The sequence below is a fragment of the Suricata suricatta genome, chromosome 8 (assembly GCF_006229205.1).
Source record: "Suricata suricatta isolate VVHF042 chromosome 8, meerkat_22Aug2017_6uvM2_HiC, whole genome shotgun sequence".
In the NCBI taxonomy this organism is placed as follows: Eukaryota; Metazoa; Chordata; class Mammalia; order Carnivora; family Herpestidae; genus Suricata; species Suricata suricatta.
The window spans coordinates 32148203-32172581 of record NC_043707.1 but is presented as its reverse complement, the minus strand read 5'-3'; the positions used below and the strand labels follow the sequence as shown (position 1 = coordinate 32172581).

The 24379-nt window shown below is 45.7% G+C and overlaps 3 long non-coding RNA genes across 5 annotated transcripts; 2 read left to right on the top strand and 1 right to left on the bottom strand.

Annotated features, from left to right (window-relative positions):
* The first annotated feature begins 1388 nt into the window (after nt 1-1388).
* LOC115300144 lies at nt 1389-19107 on the top strand. Of its 2 annotated transcripts, XR_003912515.1 has the most exons (5): nt 1389-1659; nt 1751-1825; nt 13433-13512; nt 15256-15462; nt 18954-19107. It is a non-coding gene; the product is annotated as an uncharacterized LOC115300144 (long non-coding RNA). The 2 variants fall into 2 exon arrangements; XR_003912514.1 differs by lacking the exon at nt 18954-19107 and having other exon boundaries at nt 15256-15608.
* Nucleotides 2010-11882, bottom strand: LOC115300145. Of its 2 annotated transcripts, XR_003912516.1 has the most exons (4): nt 11635-11882; nt 11238-11397; nt 6374-6504; nt 2010-2303 (listed from the first exon to the last, which is right to left on the bottom strand). It is a non-coding gene; the product is annotated as an uncharacterized LOC115300145 (long non-coding RNA). The 2 variants fall into 2 exon arrangements; XR_003912517.1 differs by lacking the exons at nt 11238-11397; nt 11635-11882 and adding an exon at nt 8777-8936.
* Nucleotides 19108-22202: 3095 nt separating the features above from the next.
* On the top strand, nt 22203-23713 carry LOC115299937. The gene is made up of 2 exons (XR_003912424.1): nt 22203-22292; nt 23584-23713. It is a non-coding gene; the product is annotated as an uncharacterized LOC115299937 (long non-coding RNA).
* The last annotated feature ends 666 nt before the right edge of the window (nt 23714-24379 follow it).

The window sequence follows — 24379 nt, the reverse complement described above, 5'->3', positions numbered from 1 at the left end:
TGTATATCATTTTTTTGTACGAGCCAGTTTATTGACACTATTTGAAACTTTTGAAATCTAAATGGAGAGGCTTTTTGTCACCAAACGATTTTTTGAAATGTGCCCGAAACGAACATGTGTTTTAAAACTAAAAGGATTGTTTCTATCCTTGTAAGTAGTTGGGAGGAGGGAAAACACCACTTTATTCCAGTTAGAGAATAGAGGCTTATTTCTTTTGTTTTCTGAAACAGTAAGCGAAAATGATGAATTTTTACAATTTTAATTTGAAGATTGAATAAATATTTTTCATAAAAAAATAAATAAAACGTTAAAAACAAGTATGATTGTCAATACTGAATTTTTATTTTTAAGTCATCTCTACACCCAGCGTGGAGCTCAAACTCATGACCTCCAGAACAAGAGTCACATGCCTTTCTGATGGAATCAACCAGGGACCCCATTACCGAATGGCTTTTGAGCTCAGTGTTTTGTTTGTTTAATCTCAAACACTGGATACTCTCCAATAATTCTGAAGTTGCTACTGGGATACCTTCCTCTCTTGAAATAGGGGCTATCCCTTACCACATGGGACACACTCGGTTTCTCATTTCTGCAGTTTTCCAGGACTCAGCAGCTCCCCTGGTGGCTCCAGAGGGATCTGCACGGGGCGGGAGCTGCAGGTGTTAGCCGGGTGGAAAGCCTGGAACTCAGGGCTGCACCCCCGGAACACGAGTGAGGGACAGAGGGTGCCCGGCCCTGGGCAGAGATGGAGGACACGGTATTGGAGGGGACTGTGGGCACGGAATATTCAAGACTTCTGGAAGGAAGGGATCCGCAGAAGGCCCAGAGGTGTTGACCCCTCTGCGCCCAGCCCCTCTCTGTTCAGTATCTGGCCTGGCATCTGGGCTTTTATCGTTACCCTTCATAAGCCTGGCAACCGGAGGTCGAGGCTTTGGGAGCGTCACAAGGGGACCCTCTGGTTCCTGTTCCCCAACTTTACTCCATCCGTTGAAGACCCTCTACACTGCCCGGACCTTCTCCTTGCCCTGAGCGGCCTATTCCCCCACATCCTTTCCCTTCCAGCTCTGCTTCCGTCTCTTAGGCCCTGCCTGCTCTCTGTCCCTTGCAGAACCAGAAGATGTCCTACATTCCCCCGAAAAATCGCAGCGGCTCAGAGACAATGACTTGGAACCATCACGACGTCGCGTGGGTTAGAGGAAATCCCCTAAATCCGAGGCCCCCCCGAGGCAGCGCCTACTCTTGGGCCGGCTGCTTTCCAGGGAAGCGGGGCGCAAGGTTAAGCCTGAATTAAGGCAAGTGGAAGCTCTTCCTGCCGAGGCTGGAGACCCTGTCCTCGCTTCGGGTCCGACTACCCCCACCCAGCCCCTGCCGAGGAGGTGCGCTCGTGGTTTCCATGGAGACAGTAAACAAACCTAGGCTCCACCCTGTAACCAAGAATGACAATGCCAGATACTCGCCGGGAGGAACTGGACCTTAAGAAAAGGGACCCCCTTCCAAAAAAAGGAAGTACACGTGGGGGCAGGGCGTTGGCCTGGGGTTCAGGACATGGGGACCTGGGGCTCCACTGAGAGGCGCTGCAGTCCTCAGGAAGGGGCAACACCTCCTGGGAGACCCAAGAATCCGGCTCCAGAGAGAAGCAGGTGGAGCCCAGACCTGCAGGTGCCCTACCCCGCAGAGCTGGGGAGGGTGCCGGGTGGGGGTGGGGATGTCTCATCCCAAGCAAGACCTCCTGGTCATAGCATTTTCCTAGATTGGAGGAGGGCCTGGCCAAAACGCAGCTCCCGGCGGAGAGTGTGAACAAAGCCTGAGAACAGATCGGAACAGGGTGAGTGGAGACTGAGCATTGGAAAGTCGTCAGAAAGAGCTGCTACACTCTTAACGTTTACTTTGAAATCATATTACACATTCGCATCGTTGAAAGCGTTCAATCGTTTAGAATTCTTTTTTTTTTTTTTTTAACATTTATACCCTTCATTCCATTTCTTTTCCCATGGAACACCCTTGTCCAACATGCCATTTGATTACCTCCCCTCCCCCCAGCACTGCTTTGTGTATTTCACTTCCTACCCACCCACCCTCCTTGGGGCCCTGCAATCTGAACATTTGTCTCACTTTGTAGAAATAATGGCTTTCTTACGTTCAGGACACGTTGCCCATATTTAATCTGTTATCAGTCCTCTTGATGTGTTGTATTCTGAGAGTTTCCTTCTTAGGTAAGCTTTTGTCTCCTCCTCCTTCTTCACAATTGTTTGCCTTCTTTTAAATAATTCTTTACATCAGATGTGTTCGCTTGAAACCAGCTTCTTTGTGGGAGAACAAATAAGTTATCTGACACCATAACACTGTGTTGTTCAATATGATAACCATGAGTTTCTTTTTGTGGCTATTTAAATTTAACTACGAATTAAGGTTTCAAATGTAGCACATCATCCACACTAGCTACATTTCAAGACAACATATAAAAGTTTTATGTAATTTATATATAATAAGAACAAAACTAATTTGAAAACCAGCTCACCTGAGGTAGAACAGTATCATTATCTTTGATACTTTCTCTATGTCCCGACTCATTACAAATCTTCCCTCACCCCCAGATATAATCAGTGTTCTTAGTTTTATGAATATCAATTGCTTGCTCTTTAGATATTTATCACATCTTAAAATGGCCAAACACTATATTGTTTGTCTCGTGCTTTCTTCCTGTTTCAGCAGCCCAAATATAATTCCTTCTCTCTCTTTTTTAAAAATTTTTAATGTTTGTTTATTTTTGAGAGAGAGAAACAGAGTGTGAGCAGCGGAGGGGCAGAGAGAAAGGGAGACATAGAATTTGAAGCAGGCTCCAGGCTCTGAGCTGTCAATACAGAGCCTGACGCAGGGCTTGGGATCATGACCTGAGCGGAAGTCAGACACTTAACTGACCGAGCCACCCAGGTACCCCAGCTCCTTCTTTTCTTTGATTTTAGAATAACTTTTTATGAATGTCTATTTGGTCCTTAAATATATCTTATTGCCCTCTCCTTCATATGAACTTGATTTCTCAGTTGCTGGCAGGACTACATTTCTTTATCTCCTCCTGCTGATGTCTCAGCTCACTGAGTTAAACCTTTGGGCAGCCCACTGCAGGATTCAGAAACACCAGTCAGTGTTCAGTAGAATAAAGATTGCTGGGTTGAAGAAATATCCAAGACATGGATATGGCCAAAGAGGAAAGGAAACATCCAGAGAAGCAGACAGAGCCAGCTAATTTCTCCAGGAGAGGTGAATGTTAGAGATTCATGATTTACAGAACCACCATGGATACACCAAGGGAGTAAGAAACAGCATGGCCATCAGCAAGGATGAGAAAAAAAACATCAAGGAAAGGTATTGGCTTCACACTTTCTCTCCTCCTGCAGTACCCTTTTCTCACCTCCTATCCTACTGAAATTCTATTTCTCCTTCAAGTTAGTTCAAATGCCATCTCCTCCAGGAAATCTCCCCGAGTTGCATGGCTGATATCCAATCATCCCTTCTCCACTTCATGTCTTTGTTAACACCTCTTTCTTGTCCTTCACATACCATCTTTGTTATAGGCAATTGCTTATGGTCTGTCTCCTGCAATAAATAGCAACTCCATTAGGACAAGATCAGTATATTACAAAAGAAATTTAATCCCCATGTCTCAGCATAATGCATGGCACACAGAAAGTCATTAATAAATGTTCACTGATTTAATGACCTCAAGAATTCATCAGGAGTATGCTCCTGGATAGGAAGAACAAATATTGTTTAAAATGTCAATACTACACAAAGGAATCCATATATTCAAGGCCATCCCTATCAAAATAACACCAGCATTCTTCACAGAGTTAGAACAAACAATCCTAAAACGTGTATGGAATCAGAAAAGACCCCAAATAGCCAAAGCAATTTTGAAAAAGAAAACCAAAGCAGGAGGCATCACAATCCTGGACTTCAAGCTATATTACAAAGCTGTAATCATCAAGACAGTATGGTACTGGCATGAAAACAGACACTCAGATCAATAAAACAGAATAGAGAACCCAGAAATGGACCCACAAACGTATGGCCAACTAATCTTTGACAAACCAGGAAAGAATATCCAATGGAATAAAGACAATCTCTTTAGCAAATAGTACTGGGAAAACTGGACAGCGACATGCAGAAAACACATATACAAAAATAAACTCAAAATGGATGAAAGACCTAAATGTAAGACAGGAAGTCATCAAAATCCTTGAGGAGAAAGCAGGCAAAAACCTCTTTGATTTTGGCCACAGCAACTTCTTACTCAACATGTCTTTGGAGGCAAGGGAAACAAAAACAAAAATGAACTACTGGGACCTCATCAAAATAAAAAGCTTCTGCACAGCAAAGGAAACAATCGACAAAACTAAAAGGCAACCAAGAGAATGGGAGAATATATTTGCAAACGACATCTCAGACAAAGGGTTAGTATACAAAATCTATAAAGAACTTATCAAACTCCACACTCAAAAAAACAAATAATCCAGTGAAGAAATGGCAAAAGACATAAATAGACACTTCTCCAAAGAAGACATCCAGATGGCCAAGCGACACATAAAAAGATCCTCAACATCACTCATCATCAGGGAAATACAAATCAAAACCACAATGAGATACCACCTCACACGTGTCAGAATGGCTACCATTAACAATTCAGGCAACAACAGATGCTGGTGAGGATGCAGAGAAAGATCTTTTTTGCACTGCTGGTGGGAATGTAACTGGTGCAGCCACTCTGGAAAACAGTGTGGAGGTTCCTTAAAAAATTAAAAATAGAACTACCTACGACCCAGAAATTGCACTACTCGGTATTTATCCAAAAGATACAGGTGTGCTCTTTTGAAGGGGGACATGCATCACAATGTTTATAGCAATACTATCAACAATAGCCAAAGTATGGAAAGAGCCCAAATGTCCATCGATGGATGAATGGGATACAGAAGATGTGGTATATATACAATGGGGTATAAGTCAGAAATAAAAAATAATGAAATCTTGCCATTTGCAACTATGTGGATGGAACTAGAGGGTATTATGCTAAGCAAAATTAGTCAGTCAGAGAAAGACAAGTATTATGACCACTCATTTGAGGACTTTAAAATACAAAACAGATGAACACAAGGGAAAGGAAGCAAAAATAATATAAAAACAGAGAGGGGGACAAAACATAAGTGACTCTTAAATATGGGGAACAGAGGGTTACTGGAGGGATTCTGGGAGGGGGTGGGCTAAATGAGTAAGGGGCATTAAGGAATCTACTCCTGAAATCATTGTTGCACTATATGCTAACTAACTTGGGTGTAAATTTAAAAAATTTTTAAAAAGAATTCATCAGGAGAAACCATGGTGTAGAGTAGGCACTGGAATCATTCAGCCATTCAGTAAGTATTTATTGATCATGTGTCATGTATTGGTGTGGCCACGTGCATGGGCACTGGGACTACAACCCTGAAAAAAAGAGATGAAGACATTCATCCTCAGGGAAATTACCCTGATGTTATATATTAGTTTTTGAATTTGTGCACTTGGGGAGTTCCTGTGGCATGCTCTAATGGATGAGGTTGTTCCCCAAGAGGTGCCTTGCCTGATCCTAAAATCTTCATGACACGATATCTTACATTCAAACATTAGAGGTGGATAGTTATCCACTTAACCACCAGGGGCACTAGAGGCACAAGAAAAATAAAATCTTTGGTTGATTTTTTTTTTCCACCCCAGATACTAAACTGATAACCTGCAATTTGATTATAGGAGCCAGACCTTCAGGGAACGTCTGTCACTGCTGGCATTTCCTTTGGCAGCACAAGCAAGGAAACCATCAAAACACATAATTGCTTTTTGTGAAAGAGGAGTAGGAAAGATGTGCTGCTGGATTTCTTAATTTTGTGATCCTTAAGGTGACGGGCACCCAGCTTACATCCATGCTTCTGTGTCTGTTCCTGAATCCTGAACTGTGCAGTGTAACCCTAGATAACTGTTGCCTTATTTGGTCTGAAGATGGAAATTTTGGAATCGGTGGTATGCAAGGTCACATCTTGGTCAGAATTTCTGGGGGTAATGGCTTTGCTTGGCATAGAGAACCTGTCCTAGAAGGAAGTGCATTCATTTTTTCTGTGTCTTGAACTTTTGGGGAATCAGATAAACACAACGAGCCCTCTCTCCATGCATTGCCAGGCTTAAGATCTACAACCACTTCAGGGCATTCACTGTATTCTGCCCACCCATGGTCCTTGGTTAATAAGCAACTCTGCCCTATATTCCTGTACTGGTGCTCACCCTGACCAGTCCCTTCCACTCCATGGTGAGGTGTCCCCGCCTCAGCGGAGCAATTCAGAGACTTACTCACTTTGGGACGGCGGCTTTTGTCTTCCAGAATTAAGACATCAGGGGCATCTGGTGTCTCAGTGGGTCGAACATATAATTCTTCTCAAGGTTGTAAGTTTGAGCCCCATATTGAGTGTAGAGATTACTTAAAATCTTTAAAAGAAAAAAAAAGAAATGCCTCTTTGTGGTGGGGTGGGGGGACGCCTGGATGGCTCAGGTCATGATCTTGTGGTTTGTGAGTTCCAGCCCCTTGTTGGGCTCTGTGCTGACAGTTCAGAGCCTGGAACCTGTTTCAGATTCTATGTCTCCCTCTCTTTGCCCCTCCCCTGCTCGGGCTCTGTGTCTCCCTCTCTCTCTGCCCCTACCCCACTTGCACTCTGACTGTCTCTCAAAAATAAACATTAAAAAAAAATGCCTTTTTGGGCAGAAGAAATGTGTCATTGTAATGTTCTCCAGACCCTGCAACCCGCTTTCCAATGGCAGTCTCATCAGATGCCTATTTTCTAGAAAGTTGCAAACAGTTCATCTCTACAAATGCTCACTCAAAATCATTGACTCATCTCGTCAATGATCTTGTCTTGACTTTCTGCTGTCACCCATTCCTATGGGTAGAGTTAACCCAAGAAAGATTTATTTTTCTTGGTGTCCCAGCAATACGACCTGCCTGAAGGTGGCTTCCCTCGGTTTCCCTAACTTGTAAGGGAAGACTAGCGTCTTTCAGATTCTACATGTACGTAAGGAATAGGACAAAGACAGCCAGATGGAAGAGTTTTCTTGAGCTTTTTGGATCCAATCATTAATATGTCCTGGGGTGCCTGGGTGTCTCAGTTGAGCATCTGACTTCTGCTCAGGCCGTGATCTCACAGTTCATGGGTTAAAGGCCTGCATCAGGCTCTGTGCTGACGGTTTGGAGCCTGCTTCAGATTCTGTGTCTCCCCCTTTCTCTGCCTTCCTTGGCTCTCTCTCTCAAAAACAAACATTTAAATAAATTTTTTAAATGTCATATCTTCTGGTATTATTAACGATATGCTGCATGAAGAGGAACATCAGAATGCCTGAACATTGTAGGCACTTAATAAGTGAAAGCTATTGGATGAGGATACACACATTGAATCACTTATACACACAGACACACACAAAACTTCCTCTCTAAAGCCCAAGGGATAACCCTGGGGCAGGAACCCAGCACTGAATTTGTTTCAGGACTCATTTCTGTCCAAAAGCTGGTGAGCTAGAGCAGGTCCAGGGAGTATGCCCAGGAGAGCTCTATACAAATGACCTTTCCAGGCATCCTGCCCTAGGACCATCATGTGTTCTTTGAGCTGGATGCTGGGGGGAAAGGAATGCATAAGATCCCATCTTGAGCCGACATAAGGGATGACTCTGGGAGTTCTAAGAGTCTACACTGGAACTGGAGAGAACAGAGAATGGAGGAAACTTATCTTCAACTATTTCAGCTCTAATTCACTGGGACACCTCCTTCACTTACACTTAGGGAAGAAACAGTGAAAAGGGAAATCAGTCCCCTTTCTCTACCCCCCACCTCATCCCAGAGCTTGGGCGTTACTCTCTGTGATATAAAATGAATACAGGGAACCCAAGGAAATGGAGTTAGAAAGTCCAACAACAGTCCAGGTTCCCTCTGAGCCAGGGCCAGGAGGGGACACAGCAGGGACATGAATCACTGAGGGCAGCTGCTTTCCTGAATATTCTCTGGCTTGTATGGCCAAGGGCAAGTTTCCCCCTCTGGTCTTAGATTCCCAATACACAATTCCATTTCTGACACCCAGTTCCAACATGTGTGTTTTTCTGCACACCACCCAAAAATTTTCTGACATTAGCTGAGTGCCCTACAGTTCAACCCAATTCTAACATATCTACCTGGAGATAGTGTCAGATCCCACAGGTTAAAGACTCAGTCCTACACTTGAGACAAATGACTTCTAACCCAACAGATAGAAAGTTTCAATGATTCCCCCCCCCCCCACTTCCTTGGGTTCAATTAATTTACAAGAGTGGCTCACAGAACTCAGAGAAACATTTTATTTACTAGCTCCCTGCTTTATTATGAAAGGATAGGGGCGCCTGGGTGGCTCTGTCGGTTGAGCCTCCGACTTCAGCTCAGGTCAGATCTCACGTTCATGGGTTCGAGCCCCGTGTGGGGTTCTGTGCTGACAGCTAGCTCAGAGCCTGGAGCCTGCTTCCGGTTCTGTGTCTCCTTCTCTCTCTGCCCCTCTCCCTCTTGTGCTCTGTCTGTCTCTGTACCAAAAATAAATAAAACATTTAAAAAAAAATCTTATTATGAAAGGATATTACTCAGTAACAGCCAGATAGAAGTACAGGACAAGGTATGGGGAAGGGCTGAGGAACTCCCATGCTGTCTCTGAGCATACCACTCTCCCTACATTTCCATGTGTTCACCAACCTGGAAGGTTTCTGAACCTATCCTTTTGGGTTTTGATGGTGACTTCATTACATAGGCATGATTGATACAATCCTTGGCTATTGGTGATTACATTCAATTAATATCAAGATCATAAGGTAAAATTCATCCAAATTGAAAAAGATCAGACTGGTTGTTTTCGTTTTTGTGGGGATGGACTAGGACAGGACATAAGAGAATGTTGTGGGATGAAGGCTAATGTTCTATGACTTCATAGAGATTTGTTGTGTAACAAGATAGATGTTAAAACTCATCACTGGGCGGGGCGGGGGGGGGGGTTGCCTGGCTGGCTGGAGCCTCACAATGGGCATGGAGCCACTTTAAAAAAATCGCTTAGGATTTGTGCACTTCATTGTAAGCATATTTTATGAGACTGACGCGCTGCCTACTGCGCTAAGGAGGCGCCTTGTAAGCATATTTTAAATACATTTTTAATGTTTATTTTTGAGAGGGGGGAGACAGAGCATGAGCGGGGGAGGATCAGAGGGTTAGGGAGACACAGAATCTGAAGTGGGCTCCAGGTTCTGAGCTGTCAGCACAGAGCATGACACGGGGCACAAACTCATGAACTGCAAGATCATGACCTGAGCTGAAGTCAGATGCTTAACTGACTGGGCCACCCAGGTGCCCCTTGTTGTAAGCAAATTTTAACTAAAATGAATATGATAAAAATACCAAACTCTAGTTAATAGGCATTCTGAATTATTTAAGGAAAAATTTGCCGACGTCTGCAATTTTCTTTGAAATGGATACAAATAATAATATGAGTTGATCGGTAGGGGTTATGTGATAAACCAAGTACACTTAAATGTGAATGATGGGGCGCCGAGGTGGCTCAGTCAGTTAAGCGACCAACTTTGGCTCAGGTCATTATCTCATGGTTTGGGAGTTGGAGTCCCATGTCTCTCTGCTGTCAATGCAGAGCCCACATTGGATCCTCTGTCTCCTCTTCTGAGAGGTAAGCATGGAGCACAAAGAGTATGCATATGACCCCATGAAGGACACACTGCCTCCTGAGTGTGCCTGGTGGAGTAAGTGTTCATATCACAGGTGATATGACCATTGTGCTACCAACTCATCCACAAAGAAATCATTAGTGAGGACTCACATGTTCATTCATCAGCTTTGATGGAGAAGAAAAGGCATGAGCCTCAGTGCTTAGCATCCCCTTTTTCTTTCTCCTCCTTTTGCAGACCTAGAACCTCTGACCACGATGTTCATTAGGGCTCTGATTTTTATTATTGTTCTAAGGTTCTACTACATTTTCATCTCTGGTTTGTGCCACATGCCATAAGGACTTGTCATAATTCAGCCTCCTTGAAGTCCATCCAGACCCTGCCCACCTGACCCCTCCCTCTACTCTCCTCTGGATTGGGAAGAGGTCTGCATCTTTTTCAAAAGCTGTAAAAGCCTTGGCTATGAGAAATTCCTGGCCTCTGTTTCTTCTGCCGCTCATTTGCCCTCATGTGTTCTGCAAACAGATTTTACTGCCGACAACACTTTCATGCTGTCACTTCAACTTCTCTTGTCAGCCAGAGTTTTCCACGCTTTCTCAGATTTCCCATAATACTGGTGTCCTTGGCTCACAATGTCCTTCATTCCGGTAATGTGCTTCCGTTGTCACTACTCCACCAGCTTTGGGATTTTGATGTTTTTCCAAAGCCAATGGGGCTCAGCCTGGCATTTCCCTACTTTTTCTCTTTCTTTTTCTTTTCTTTTAACTTTTTTTTTTTTTTTAGTTTTTGAGAGACAGAGTGGAGAAAGGGAGGGGCAGGGAAAGAGGGGGAGACACAGAATCCAAAACAGGTCCAGGCTCTGAGCTGTCAGCACAGAGCCCAATACGGGGCTCTAAGTCACAAACTCACAAACCGGGAGATCATGACCTGAGCCCAAGTCGGATGCTCAACGACTGAGCCACCCAGGTGCTCCTCCCTACTTCTTCTTTGCCTTCCTCAAGGGTAGAAGTAGATGCGGTGAGAAGTAGGAACCTGAGTCTATGCCGGAGCCTCAGAAGAGGAGCAGCGTGTCAGAATTGTCCCCTCTGTCGAGCTTTAAAGGGCTCCAGAAAAGGGACCAGCAGAAGGACGAGAGCTGGAGGGCCTCCGCTGGGCGCCAAGACTGTCCAGTACAGGTCCTGGAGACCTGGGCTTTTATCCTCCCCACCCCCTCCACCCTCAGCCAATCCTCAGCTGAGGCTCCGGCACGTCACAATGGGACTTGGTGTTAGTTTCCATCCCCACCCGAGTCCCACAGAGAAGTCACCCTCTGTCCGAAGAATAACGAGGCTAGAGGGCCGATTTGCCCTTCAGGACTCTTCCGATCTCCACCGGAATTCTCCATCTTTCCAGTCCTAATACCCGCGCTCCTCCCCCACCTTCCCCGCTCGGACCGCAGTGGGGCACCCTGGCGCCCCGGGGAGACTGGAGGGGCCTCTCCATCCTACCTCCGCTAGCCAGTGCACTGGCCTTCTTCACCTTCTTTGCTCCTGGCGGTTTTCGTGCGGTGTCTCTAGTGCACCCTTCAAGATGTCAAGCCCAAGTGCGCCTGGCTGGCTCAGTAGGAAGAGCGTGCTACTCTTTATCTCCGGATCGTGAGTTGGAACCCTAGCGTAGGTGTAGAGATTACAAATAAACTTTAAAAAAATATATTTTTTCAAGACCAATCCGATGCGGAGGTGACGTCGGGGCCGACCTTTTGCGCTCCCTGACTTCGCGACGGAACCTACTTCCCATACTCAACGTGGGCAATTAGGGCCCACAGGTGACAGTCTGCTCCCTTCTCCGCCCAATTCTGGGGAAAGGGGGATAGGTAGGCCGCTGCGCCTAGGGAGCGGTCTCTACCTTCTAGACTTCTGGGCGCCAGCGTCTGGGTTGAGAAGGCGAGTCGATGCGCAAAGTGGGAAGAGAGCCTCCAGACAGTCGCCTCGATGACAAATACCCGTGTTCGGAGCTGTGTCACGCTCTCCCAGGCGGAGGGGGGCAGCTAACTTCTCTTCCACTCTCCTCTCCCCTGCGCCCAGGCATCCCTGCTTCCCGGGAGCAGGTGGCTGCAGGTGGCAGTGTGTCCGGGACCGGAGCTGGCCCCACCCCCTGCGGCGCCCTGCCTCCTCCTCCCCCTGGGCCTCCCTGCCTCGCTCTGCTCTGGGCCCCTCTAGCCGGAAAGTATGCCGGCGTGGGAAGGAATGCTGGATGCTGGGTAGAGTCCTGCAGGAGGATAGTGTGGACCTCTTCTTCTTCTCCTTCTTCTCCTTCTTCTCCTTCTTCTCCTTCTTCTCCTTCTTCTCCTTCTCCTTCTCCTTCCCCTTCCCCTTCCCCTTCCCCTTCCCCTCCTTCTCCTTCTCCTTCTCCTTCTCCTTCTCCTTCTCCTTCTCCTTCTCCTTCTCCTCCTCCTCCTCCTCCTCTTCCTCCTCCTTCTTCTTCTTCCTCTTCTTCTTCCTCTTCTTCCTCCTCTTCTTCTTCTTCCTCCTCTTCTTCTTCCTCTTCTTCTTCTTCCTCCTCTTCTTCTTCCTCCTCTTCTTCCTCCTCCTCTTCTTCCTCCTCCTCTACTTCCTCCTCCTCTACTTCCTCCTCCTTCTTCTTCCTCCTTCTTCTTCCTCCTTCTTTCTTCTTCTTCTTCTTCTTCTTCTTCTCCTTCTTCTTCTTCTTCTTCTTCTCCTTCTTCTTCTCCTTCTTCTTCTCCTTCTCCTCCTTCTCCTTCTCCTCCTTCTCCTCCTTCTTCTCCTTCCTCTCCTTCTCCTTCCTCTTCTCCTTCCTCTCCTTCTCCTTCCTCTTCTTCTCCTTCCTCTTCTCCTTCTTCTTCTCCTCCTCCTCCTCCTCCTCCTCCTCCTCCTCCTCCTCCTCCTCCTCCTCCTCCTCCTCCTCCTCCTCCTCCTCCTTGTCCTTCTTCTTCTGCATCTAAACGGTTCCGTGCGTCCTTGAACTTTCTCTTCAAGGTTCATTTCAGTTTTTCCTTAAGGCGCTTGTTGACCATGGACCGTGTCTGGGGCGTAGAACTGAGCCTTAAACGGTATTTACCTCCAGCTTTAAACTGCTGGTCCCAAGCAACCAGGATGACCCTGACCTTGCGTCTGGGTCAGCAAGTCCCACCCTCCCGGGGTGGGCTTTCCCAGGTGAGATCTCCCCGTGCTGGGCGGGGCGTCCTCCGTACTCTCCCGCTAAATTCGCTGGAGGAATCCCCTTTCCTTTCACTGAGGTGATAGGCTTGAACTTAGCGGCTGCCACGTTGGATCCGAGGGTCTGATCCAAGGTCGCCTCCGAGAAGGGAGAGCCCGGGGCAGAGCGCTTGTCTCCTGGGAAGGCTCTGGAGCTGTTGGCGCTCGGGAGTTGAAGAGCAGGGGCTGGCGAGCGGCGGAGACCGCTGCCCATGGAGATTACCAACACGAGGAAAGGAGCGGCCGGTGGCACCTGCATCCCCTCCTCCTCCTTTCCTCCCCCAATGCCCGCCACCTGGCATGTGGGGGGATCAGGTGCCGCAGACATCCGGAGCCTGGAAGGCCACAGAGTGAGGCCAGAGGGGAGCGCCGTGCTGACCACTCCCTCGGGTGGAGGGCCTAGGGGCACAAGCTATGATTTTCAGGTTATGAACGGGATGGGGGTGGGATGCAGTTTATTCCAAAGATACTTGTATTCCCCATGACAGGATCAGCCGGTGCGTTCCCGTGCAGACACTATTAATACATTTTCAGAAAGGAGCGACCATGAAGGAAGTGGAACCATGAGGTGAGAAATGCATCTTGACCTCAAAGCTCTGCTTTTTGTCGTGGGAAGTCTCAGGATTGTTCCTGACACTTACACTTCAGAGCTCATTACAGATCATTGGGCTGAATTGGCACTGAGTAGCTATGTGGGAAATTGATGAAAATTTACATCTATAAAATAGTGGACCATCAATTCACAATATATACACATATCAAATCTTTATATTGTCTATCGGAAATGAGTACAATATTATATGTCAATAAAAAACAGTACGTGTGCACTGGGGCCCTAGCATCTAACTCTTGATCTCAGCACAGGTGTTGATCCCTGCCTTGGCCTCCATGTTGGGTGTGGAGCCTACTTAAAAGAAAATAAAGTTTTAAAAAATCAATACATGTGCAGAAAAAAAAGAGTGAATCACTTATTCTGCCATACTGCTTGTACAAATACCTCCATTCTATTTTTTAAAATGTTTTAAATGTTTGTTTATTTTTGAGAGATAGAGACAGAGTATAAGCAGGTGAGGGGCAGAGAGAGAGGGAGACACAAAATCCCAACCAGGCTCCGGGGAGGCTCTGGGCTGTCAGCACAGAGCCTGATGGTGGGGCTGGGGCTCAAACTCAAACTGCAAGATCATGACCTGAGCTGAAGACTTGAAGTTTGTGGCCCAACAGACAGAGCCACCCAGGCACCCCCAAGTACTTCCATTCAAAAACAAGGACTCTTTGGGGCTCCTGGATGGCTCAGTCAGTTAAGCATCTGACTTTGGCTCAGGTCATGATCTCACATGAGCCCCAGCCCCACGACTGACAGCTGAGAGCCTGCAGCCTGCTTTGGATTCTGTGTCTCCCTCTCTCTCTGCCATTCCCCCACTCACATTCTGCCTCTCTCAAAAACAAATAAACATTAAAAAAATAAATAAAATGGGCTCTTTTTAAAAGGACATATCTATAGATGCTTTACATCCCCAAATCCCTATCTTCAATTTAAACCTAGAATCACTTGCTGTATTTGAAAAATAAAACCCAGTTTTGAAATAACAAAAAGACACTTTCCTTCTTGTTGCAAATACTAGTGGCTCAGTCCAAGCTCTGAGAAATGTTGGCGAAGTGAAGTCTGGTGCTTCCGTCGCTGCAGCAAATTCACTGCAGCATGTACAGTGGAAGCTTTGCTGTGTGCTTTCTTATAAATAGTATAGGATCTTCTAAATGTCTTCCAGGAGGTCTGGATATGTAGCAAAAAGTAAGGCCCATGTAGAAAAGCAGCATAGAACCAGAGACCTCAAGTCTTCAGTTTAAAGGGTCCCCAACAGAATTAGTATGACCGTATACCTGTGGCCCATGGCTGAGGAAGTATCTAAACTACTGTTCCCAGCTCAAAATCATCATTCTGGTCTGCGCGTCCTAAGACGCAGAAGTGGAAGAAGGTTTCCGGATTCACCGGCAAGGATACGGCAAGATCAGTCTTGGTATTTCACTCAGGAAGCCTTTATGATGCCCAAGTCGGGGACACCTGCTGTCACATGCCTCCTGCGTCCACAATCTCCCTAATGCTGGCTCCTCTCCATTCAGTCAGCCCAATCAATAAACAGAGCAGTGTTAGGAAAACCTATGACTCGTGGTCACCCTCCGAAACCCAACCACAAAGCATTACTCTCCCCTTGGTCTTTGGTGTCAGCAGGTGCTCAACCTAATCGTAGTGTTGTTGGTTTTTTCGTATCTGATAAGACCTCTACAATGAATATGCACTATTTTTTTTTTAAAGCAAAAGAGAAAAAGAAACTTCTAAGTGCTGCCTTGGAGAAACAGAAATAGTCTTGCTGCGGAGGTGTGGCCGGGGCACAAATCCTCCTGTTGCTCCTCGTGCTGAAGGACTTGACTAGAAGAGAACCAGATCCCTGGTTCCGCTACTGCCTTCCCTGGGAGCTGCGACTGGCATTCACAGGCATTGCTCCCTAAAACCCCTGGGGAGGTGGGTTTCCCGAATTACGAGTATCCTCGGAGCCCTCAGCTCCTCTTTTGCTTCATTCACATTTACATTTTGCTTTGAATAGCCCTGTTATGAAAGGGACAAAGAACTCATAGTCGACCCCAAGTCAAAATAAAAGCAGTGTAAAAAAAAAAAAAAATACTGGCCGCTGCACCTGACAACTGCTGAAATGCATGTCGTCCTAAAGGACAAAAACCCAAGCAGCTCCCGTGACCTCGTGGCGCAACGGTAGCGCGTCTGACTCTAGACCAGAAGGTTGCGTGTTCAAATCACGTCGGGGTCACAGCTGTGGCTTTTCTGTTTGGCCACCCGAATCAATCCGGTAAGCGTCTGTTTGCTACCTCCCAATCTCGGGCTTTCTCTTACTTTTTCTTTAGTCCAAAGGGACTTCTTGTGAACAACTCAGCAATGGACATGCACTTAAACTGAAGGGTGAGGATAACCTGGAAATGGGTAGGGGGAACCAAAGGAGCAGACATGTGATGTGAGTCGTTGGGTCCCTATCCTTATCGGGACTATGCTTCAGAGAGGATATTAAAACAGGGCAGACTTTGTTCATGAATTCACTCTGGTGTGAAAGTAGTTTTACTGGGTTGCTAGCTGGGCATGGTACAATCTCTCTGGTTGATATTTGTGTTACTTTGAAGATGTCAGTTTCCCAGTTCCCCCTCCGCCCCCATGAAAACACACATACAGTTCTCATGGTTTGAGCTTCCCGTTCAAAGCCCCTGAACATTGTGGTTAAAGAAAAAATACTGTGAGGTTTGTTCAAAATTCATTATGTTGAGAATGCAGTTCTTTTTTTTTTTTCTTCCAGTTTTTGAACTTCCTAAGAGTGGAAATTACCCTGGCATTTGCCACCTTTTAATTCAGGATTCATTTAAAATCCTCCCTCCAACAGAGATTTGAAACTATCATGTTTCAGATACAAACCAGTTGCAGTGACCTGATAGCGAGGAGAACCCAGCAGAAAGGGAGATCTCGGTGGACTTATCAGCATTAAGCTTTCATTACCCCAGCCTCGCTCCCCTCTTCAGTTTAAAAGTATGTCCTTTGATGAGTTTAAAAAAATCTTCTAGGGATTTTTTTTTCTTCCTTTCGTAATCTCGACACCCAACGTGGGTCTTGAACTCAAGACCCTGAGATCAAGAGTCTCTCACTCTCCTGAATGAGCCAGGCAGCACTCTAGGTACTCTTTTTAAAGATGTGAATGCCTGATGAAATCTTGGAATCGACAGCATAGCACTTGCTTTAAGCCAAAGCGATGTGAACATGAAACCTTCTGAGCCAGTGAGATGCGTTACTGTGGTGCTAGCACCGGATCCTTTTTGCATATTTAACATCTGGTAATTTCCTCAGTTCTCAGTTGCATAGTTTAATATTTGCTATCCATGCACCAGACGATTTGGGCTTCTCTGGGCTTCTGGTCCTTTCATTATAGAGATGTACAAAGCAAGATGAAAAGGTCCGCAAAGTAGAGGTAAACAGGAGGGGAGGGTGCCTGGGAGAATACTTGCCCTCGCCATTCAGAGCAGCCTCCCCTGCCTGGAGGTTTGGAGGCACCGCTAACCTTCCCCGCAGTGCTGATGGTCCTGCCTCTTCGGCAGGACTTCAGGTTCTAGCAGCCTCTAGAACAAATTTTACTCAGAAGGAATGTGAGGTGGGCAGGGGAGAGTTCCTTAGACACAGGAGCGTCCTCAGAAGCGGCAGCGCCAGGGGGATTTCTACCCACCCAGAGAAAGTGGGCGGGAGCAAAAGGAAGGAAATTCACGTGAAGGTCAATCACTGCCTGGGATCGCAATTGGGAGCAGCTTGGGTTCTTAGCTGGAGCCAGGTCCTACTCAGAGGACACAGAAGTGGTGTGGGGACCCAACCTGTCGTCTCTGTCTCTCCCTACGGTCACATTTCTGGAAAGGATCTTCAGAACTAACTACGCCAGTCATCTGCCTAGTGATGGTGAAGCTTGACCATCCCAACTTTCCCTAAGTTCAAATGCCTGGACCTGACCTCTCCCACCCCCTCACGCCATCATTCCTCACCTTCTGTAAAGAGAAACAGGCATTGCTGTGGGCGAGTTGCTTTGCTTCTGAAGGTTTTCCCCCTCTTTACAATGACTCTGAGAGCAGTTTTCCTAATTCATTTCCCAAACATTAGCATAATCATAATAGCATAACGCACACACAAAATGTTCCAGGATATTGGAGCACAGTTGTAGGAGCTGGGGACAGGCCAGAGAACAAAACGGACTGATTTTCAGGGAAGTACCATTCTCTTTACATATCTGAAGAGATTTGGACACGTGACAGAAACAACACAAGAGGGAGGCAAACACTGAGGACACCAAGTGGTGGAGATGGGGTTCTTCTTCCAGTGGTTAAGACAAGAGTGTTCTTGAACCTATGAGCAAGACTATGTGGTTGGTTTGTTTCATTTTAAAAAGAAGGCAATTGCTATTTTTTCTTTTTAAGATTAAAATATATTTACTTGTTTTTTAAAGTTTATTTATTTAGAGAGAGAGCATGAGCGGGGGAGGGAGCAGAGAGAGAGGGAGAGGGAGAATCCCAAAGCAGAGAGCCTTACCTGGGTCTCCTATGTTCCCATGAACCCTGAGATCATGACCTGAGCCGAAATCAAGAGTTGGATGCTTAACTAACTGAGCCTCTCAGGTGCCTCTGAAAGACTAATAGCACTTTACTAAGAAGGCAGAAGAGATATGGTAAATAATGTCACAGAAATCATGGCCTTGGTTGGGACTCCGGTGGAGGAAGAAAACGATCAGCTGGGGAAATTTTGAACACACCAAGCAAAACGAGTAAATGGGAGAACTGCTGACAAAAGTCACCAACTCAAGCACGTGGGCGAAGACGCTCAGGTTCAGTCAGCCCCTAGGGTACAGTAGATACAAAGCAGGCTCTGTGTTGTCAGCCCAGAGCCAAACGAGGGGCTTCCTCTCACCAATCATGAGCTGAAATCAAGAGTTGGTCGGTTAACTGACTGAGCCACCCAGGTTCCCCTTTAATGATATATTTTTTCTTATACTCACATAAAAAGGAGAGTAAAATGATGAGGTCATTGCTAGACTTTTCATCTTCAGAATCCTGTTTTCTGAATCATTTTTCCACTCAGTGTTGTCTGTGCCCAACATTTTCCCATCTGGTATCATTTTTCTGGCTACTCTTACCAAGAGTATTGGTAATACAGCAACTCTTAAGTACTCTTAAGCATGCTCCACTGTTGTCTCTGGGATTTCTTCCATGCTGTTGATATCCATGATGCGGTGCCTACTCACCAGTGGCACCTGACTGACAACTGTACGGCACTTCTGGACATCAGAGATATGAAAATGTAGAAGAAACCTGCATGTATAGAATCAAGGGAAACAGTAAAGTTCATTTTTTAATGAAAATACTGTGACAGCCATTCATGGATCATTTCGGTGTGTAAATTGTATGTTCCTTGTCTGTGGTTTTTAGATTCAAGCTGAAGAGTGCCTACAGTCAGAGTGTATTGACCTATCTTTCTAAGGCTTTATGAACAGTGGTAGCACTGTGAGTATCTGCACGGCACATTTCAGAAAAATGTCCTGTTCGTTTAATCATCTTTATTAAAATTTTGCAGTTAAGCTTGTATTTGTGTTTTGTATTTTAAGCTTATAGGACCTAAGCTGCCTATTGTGATTATGTTGGGGAATATGTTGATGGGAAAAACATATTCCTTTATTATCTGATATTAAACAAGATAGGGGTGCCTGGGTGGCTCAGTCGGCTGAAGTCCGACTCTTGACTTTGGTTCAGGTCATGATCTAACAGTTTGTGGGATCGAACCCCATGTTGGGCTCCATGCTGATAGCACAGAGTCTACTTGGGATTCTCTCTCTTCCTCTGTCTCTGCCCTTACCCTGCTCTCTCTCTCAAAGTAAATAAAGTTAAAAAAAAAAAACCAAGATGAACAAGCATACGTTCATTTGAAAAGTATTATCCTAAAAGTGCTCAGAAGGCATCTCTGAAGGTATGAGCTAGGTTATGCTGTAGAATCAAACAACCTGAAAATTCTCAGTGACAAGCAGAGTGTCTTTCTTACTCATGTTAGATGTCCGTGTCTTCACTCTGGAACCGAGACTGTTGGAACAGTATTATATGAGACATTCTAAGTCTAATGGCAGAGAAAAAAGAAGTGGCAGACCAGAATCTGACTCTTAAACAAAGATGACTTTCTCTCTCAAGGGAAGGTCATTGCGAGTCACAGATCCAAACCTGAATACAGTTGGGTAGGAAAGTATGATCCTCTTGCAAGGAGGGGCAGCCAAGATTTTGAACAATAATGTAGTGACTCTGGGCATGGTTAAGACACACCTATGGAAAGACAGCTTTGACATATCTGTGCCCTCCTTCCACTTCCCAAATATTTTAGATACTCCATGACTTTGAGACTGAGTACAGGGGAAGTTTTATTAGTCAGAATTCTCCCGTGAAACAGAACCAACAGAAAATATATAGATAGATAAAACATGATTTTTGATTAGGGATTGGCTCCTACAATTGTGGGGCTGAAGTCCCATCTGCAAGCTAGAGACCCAGAAAAGCTGGTAATATAGTTCTAGTCCACACCCAGAATGAGGGGAGTTCATGGTGTAAATTCTAGTCCAAGTCAGAAGACTCAACAACCAGGGGTGCTAATGTCCAAAGGCAGAAGATGGATGTCTCAGCTCAATCAGAGAGAGCAAATATGTCCTTCCTCTGCCCTTTTATTCTGTTCAGGCCCTTGATGGATTGGATGATGCCCACAAGCATTTATGAGAACATCTTTACTCTGCCAATTCAAATGCATTATAATCTTTTCCAGAGACATCCTCACCGACACACCCGGAAATATTTTACCAGCTATCTCATCATCCCTTAGCCTAAAGTAGACTACATAAAATGAACTCTCACCAAAGTTGGATTTATTCCCACCCAAAAACCTCTCATTGTTCTGTGATATAGATGGTGGTGAATTCATTGATTAAGAAAGAGGGATTGGTCATGAAGTAGAGAGTTTTTAGTAAAGCAGTATCTGGAATGGCTGCTCCATTTTCTTGGGAGTCAGAAAAGAAGACAACCACTTATAAAAGGAGACAGCCATGGATAAACAAAGGACTGCTAAATTATGCTAGGACCTCGCTGAGGCTGGGATTCATAATTGTGGAATGGCATCTTTTCAACACTCAACTTTGTTGACAAGGCTCTGTGTTTGACACTTGGGACAGCACAAAATATGCATCGTTTCTGTCTTCCCAGAGCTTACAGTCATGTAAGGAAGCTGTACATTAAACAGCAGCAAAAATAAATGTGTAATTACAAATTGTGGCAAGTCTATGAAGAGAATGAAAAAGGTGCTGTGAGAAAATTAATTTGAATTAAGGGGGGGGAAGGAGTTCAGGGAAACCTTCTCTGAAATGACATTTGAACTGAAATCTGAAGGATGACAGAGAGATTCTAAACAAAGGGAATGTGTAGATTAAGAGACAGCAAGGTTACTAAAAAGTGCATGTAATAGGAGTTTTGAGAATGAAAGGAAGATAGTAGCAGGTAACTCAAGATTGGCACAGCCAGATTATGCAGGATTTTATACATTGTGCTAAGGAGTTATGTCTTATTCCAGAGCAGAGGGAAATCACTGAAGGGTTCTGAAGAGAGCAACATAAACAGATTTAATTGTTTTCTTTTCTTTTAAAGTTCATTTTGAGAGAGAGCGGGGGAGGGGCAGAGAGAGAGGGAGATTGAGAATCCCAAACAGGCCCTAAGCCATCAGAGTGAAGTCTGATGTGGGGCTGGAACCCATGAACTGCAAGATCATGACCTGAGCTGAAACCAAGTCAGACCCTTAACTGACTGAGCCACCCAAGGGCCCCCAGATTTGATTTTTAAACATTCATCTTGGCTGTCTTGAATAGCATGCGTTGAGAAAGGCATGATTAGATGTGGAGAGACTATTTAGGTGCTGGTAATTTGGGCTGGATGGACACTTGTGATACAACTGGTTTCTCCTGGTGAAGAACTGGAGCTATAGCCTCTAGCCTTTATAAACAGAAAAAGAAGTATCTTTCCTCTAGTTGCTCTTTGCATCCAGTGCCAATGTTCGTACACTCCAGGTCTGCACAATCCCCACTTCAATACCCAACTCCCTACTTGCCTCTTTCTCACATCTAATTTTTCCTTGTGAACTCATTCCTAATCATGTTTGTTTATTTTATATCTCATCAATCAGGACAATGGCTTCTCAACCCTATGGTTTTTATTTATAGGTCAGAATGCTTTCAACGAAATCACTAGTTTAGACTTGGGGCTTTATTATAAGAATGAGAAATACTAAGGAAAAAGACTGTGCAACAGCTGTATCCCCACACCACCCCCCATTAATAATCTGACACTGAAAATACTTGGAGCTTTTAAACGACAGCTTCCCAATGTATTCAAAAAGGACACCTGTCAGATGGAGAACTATCTCCATTTTAAGGTTGACATTGAAGGCTTGCAGTTCTCCCCCTCTTGCTCTGCAGACGCCTCCCCCCGCCCCGCCAGGAGGACAGGGACCGGAGTTCCCGAGCCCTCTGGGAAGTGGAGTCCTTCCGCCGGGACCCCCGACCCGGCGCGGTCGCCTTCAAGTGCGCAGATGCGACTCCAGACGGAGCCTCGGGCTCGAGCCTTTTGTTCCCCAGCAGCTAGCTCCGTGTGTCCGGAAAGCGACTCCGTCCTCCCCTCCAGTCTTTCCCAGACCTCAGCTCGGCGGGGACCCGCCCTGTGGCCGGAGCCGAATGGGCAGTGCTTCCAGGGGTAAGAGAAAGCTGGGCCTGAGTCGCGGGTCTCGGCGACCCACCGTTCCGTGCGCGCGGCTGCAGTGCCTCCCGCAGCAAGATCTCAGGTTCTGGTCACAGCGAGGAAAAGGCTGAGTCCTGCCTCGTCCCGGGCCTGCTCCCCGGTGCTGTGCGTAACCCTCCAGCTTCTCTCCATCTAGGAGGCGAGCCGGATCTGTGCCTTTAGCTCTGAGCTAGTAGGCATCCCGGAATCGCAGTTGTCGCTAAGCCCTCTGGGAAGTGGAGTCCTGGAGCATGGAGGAGGCACGGTCGAGCGGGAGATTGTGGGAGCGCAACTGCAGAGGCCCCGGAACTCGAGCGTCTCCTGCCGGTTTTGGTCTTAAATCTTGCCCCTCCGCTAAGAAAGAGCCTTGACCCGAACTCCTTGAACAGAAAGGAAAAAAATGGGGTCCACTTCTTACTCGTTCCCCTTTGCAAACCTGGGAGATGCAAACTTTGGCTACAAGCCAAGAAAAAATACGCTTCCAAGGGGAAGGATCTGGCCCACGGTTAAACAGGGACAAACCCCAAGTTCTGTGCCCTTTACAAGGATTGGTCAGGCTCAAGCCCCAAACCACGAATTTCAGGTGCAAGCAGGGTACAGTTAATAAGTTATTTCTGGTGGCAGTTTTAAGATGTGGCAGTCATTCAACAGGATGTGCTGCAGGTGTCTTTTTTCTTTTTGCAAATTCTGTTGAATTTTGTATCCGCTTGTCCTCTTAGGCTGTACTGACTCGTTTTCTTCTTCATGGTCATTCAGCCTGATTTAAAGTTTGTACATTTCCAGGATCTTTTAAAAAGGTGAGGAATTGGCTGTATACGAGCCCCATCTTATCAACTGTCTGTTTTTATGAACTGCCTGTCTTTATGAAGGATGAACGAACTGTGGGATCCCTGCTTTTACATTTAACTGTTGATATAATCACAGGCTTTTTATGGCCAGTTGTGTGCTTTAGGGTCTCCTGGGTGTTTCTGCACAATTTGGAACCAGGTATGAGGCTCACGGTTCACTGCACTGATTCTCTCTGGTTTTGCCCTGGTGTGGCATGTAGTGACTGATCTCAGTACTCTACAGAATACTCTTCCAGCTGCGGAGATAATTTAGCCTAAATAGTAAATCTCACAAGCAAAAACGAATTACTTCTGATGCCCTAGGACTTAAATGCATAGGAATAATCCTCCTAGGAGTAGAGATACAGAGAAGGAGATGCCCTAGGGAGCAGGAACCAGTTCCAGAGGATGGCAAGCCTAACCTCAAAATCTCTCTCCAGAACTTCAGAGTAGAGCTGAGTGATTTTCACAAAGAAGCAGATTATGTATTGTTGGAAAGTCCGTGTTTATCTCATCTGAAACAGTGAATAAAGGAGGAAGTCATCGTAATAACAGGACCAAAAAAAAAAAGAGAGAGAGAGAGAGAAGGGGATCATGGATTATCTGACCATTGAAGCTGAGGAAGAAGGTAAGAATTACAGAAATAAACATGGAGCTGAAAGTGGGGACAAGTGGAAGAAATACCCTTCATGAGAATTAAAAAGTTAGATGCGTGAAAGGAAGTGGAAGCAGACACATAACCCCAAGTAGAGAAACTCAGTAAGCTACCAATTTTGGAAATCACTAAGTGGGCTCCTTGTGACACATTCTCCAGTCCCAGTTTCCTCTTTCAGCACTTCTGTGCTCATCCACATTCCCTCTGCAGCCATGGAAGAGAGAATATTCCATTTTCCATCTCCTGTTAAGCTATTCCAAAAGGTTGATGTATCGTGGGTCTACAAGCTTAGCTTTTTGGGCAACACACTTTCTACTTTATCATCTTATTGTATCCTCATCCCACCTTTTTGAGTGAAGTCAAGGGGTCTTGTGCATACAAGTTACTTGGCTTGTGATACCTTTTGTCCTAATGAATTTGTAAGTGGGGAGATAGAGTTTACCTCCTTCATGGCTTTTCCCCCCTTCTAGTCCTTCCAGCCATTACTACTGAGGATGCTTCTCTGCCCCAAAAGCAGAACATAGAAGAAATGGAACCCACTGTTGAGCTCCTTCCTGTTGAGTTCCAGGCAAGTCTGAGTG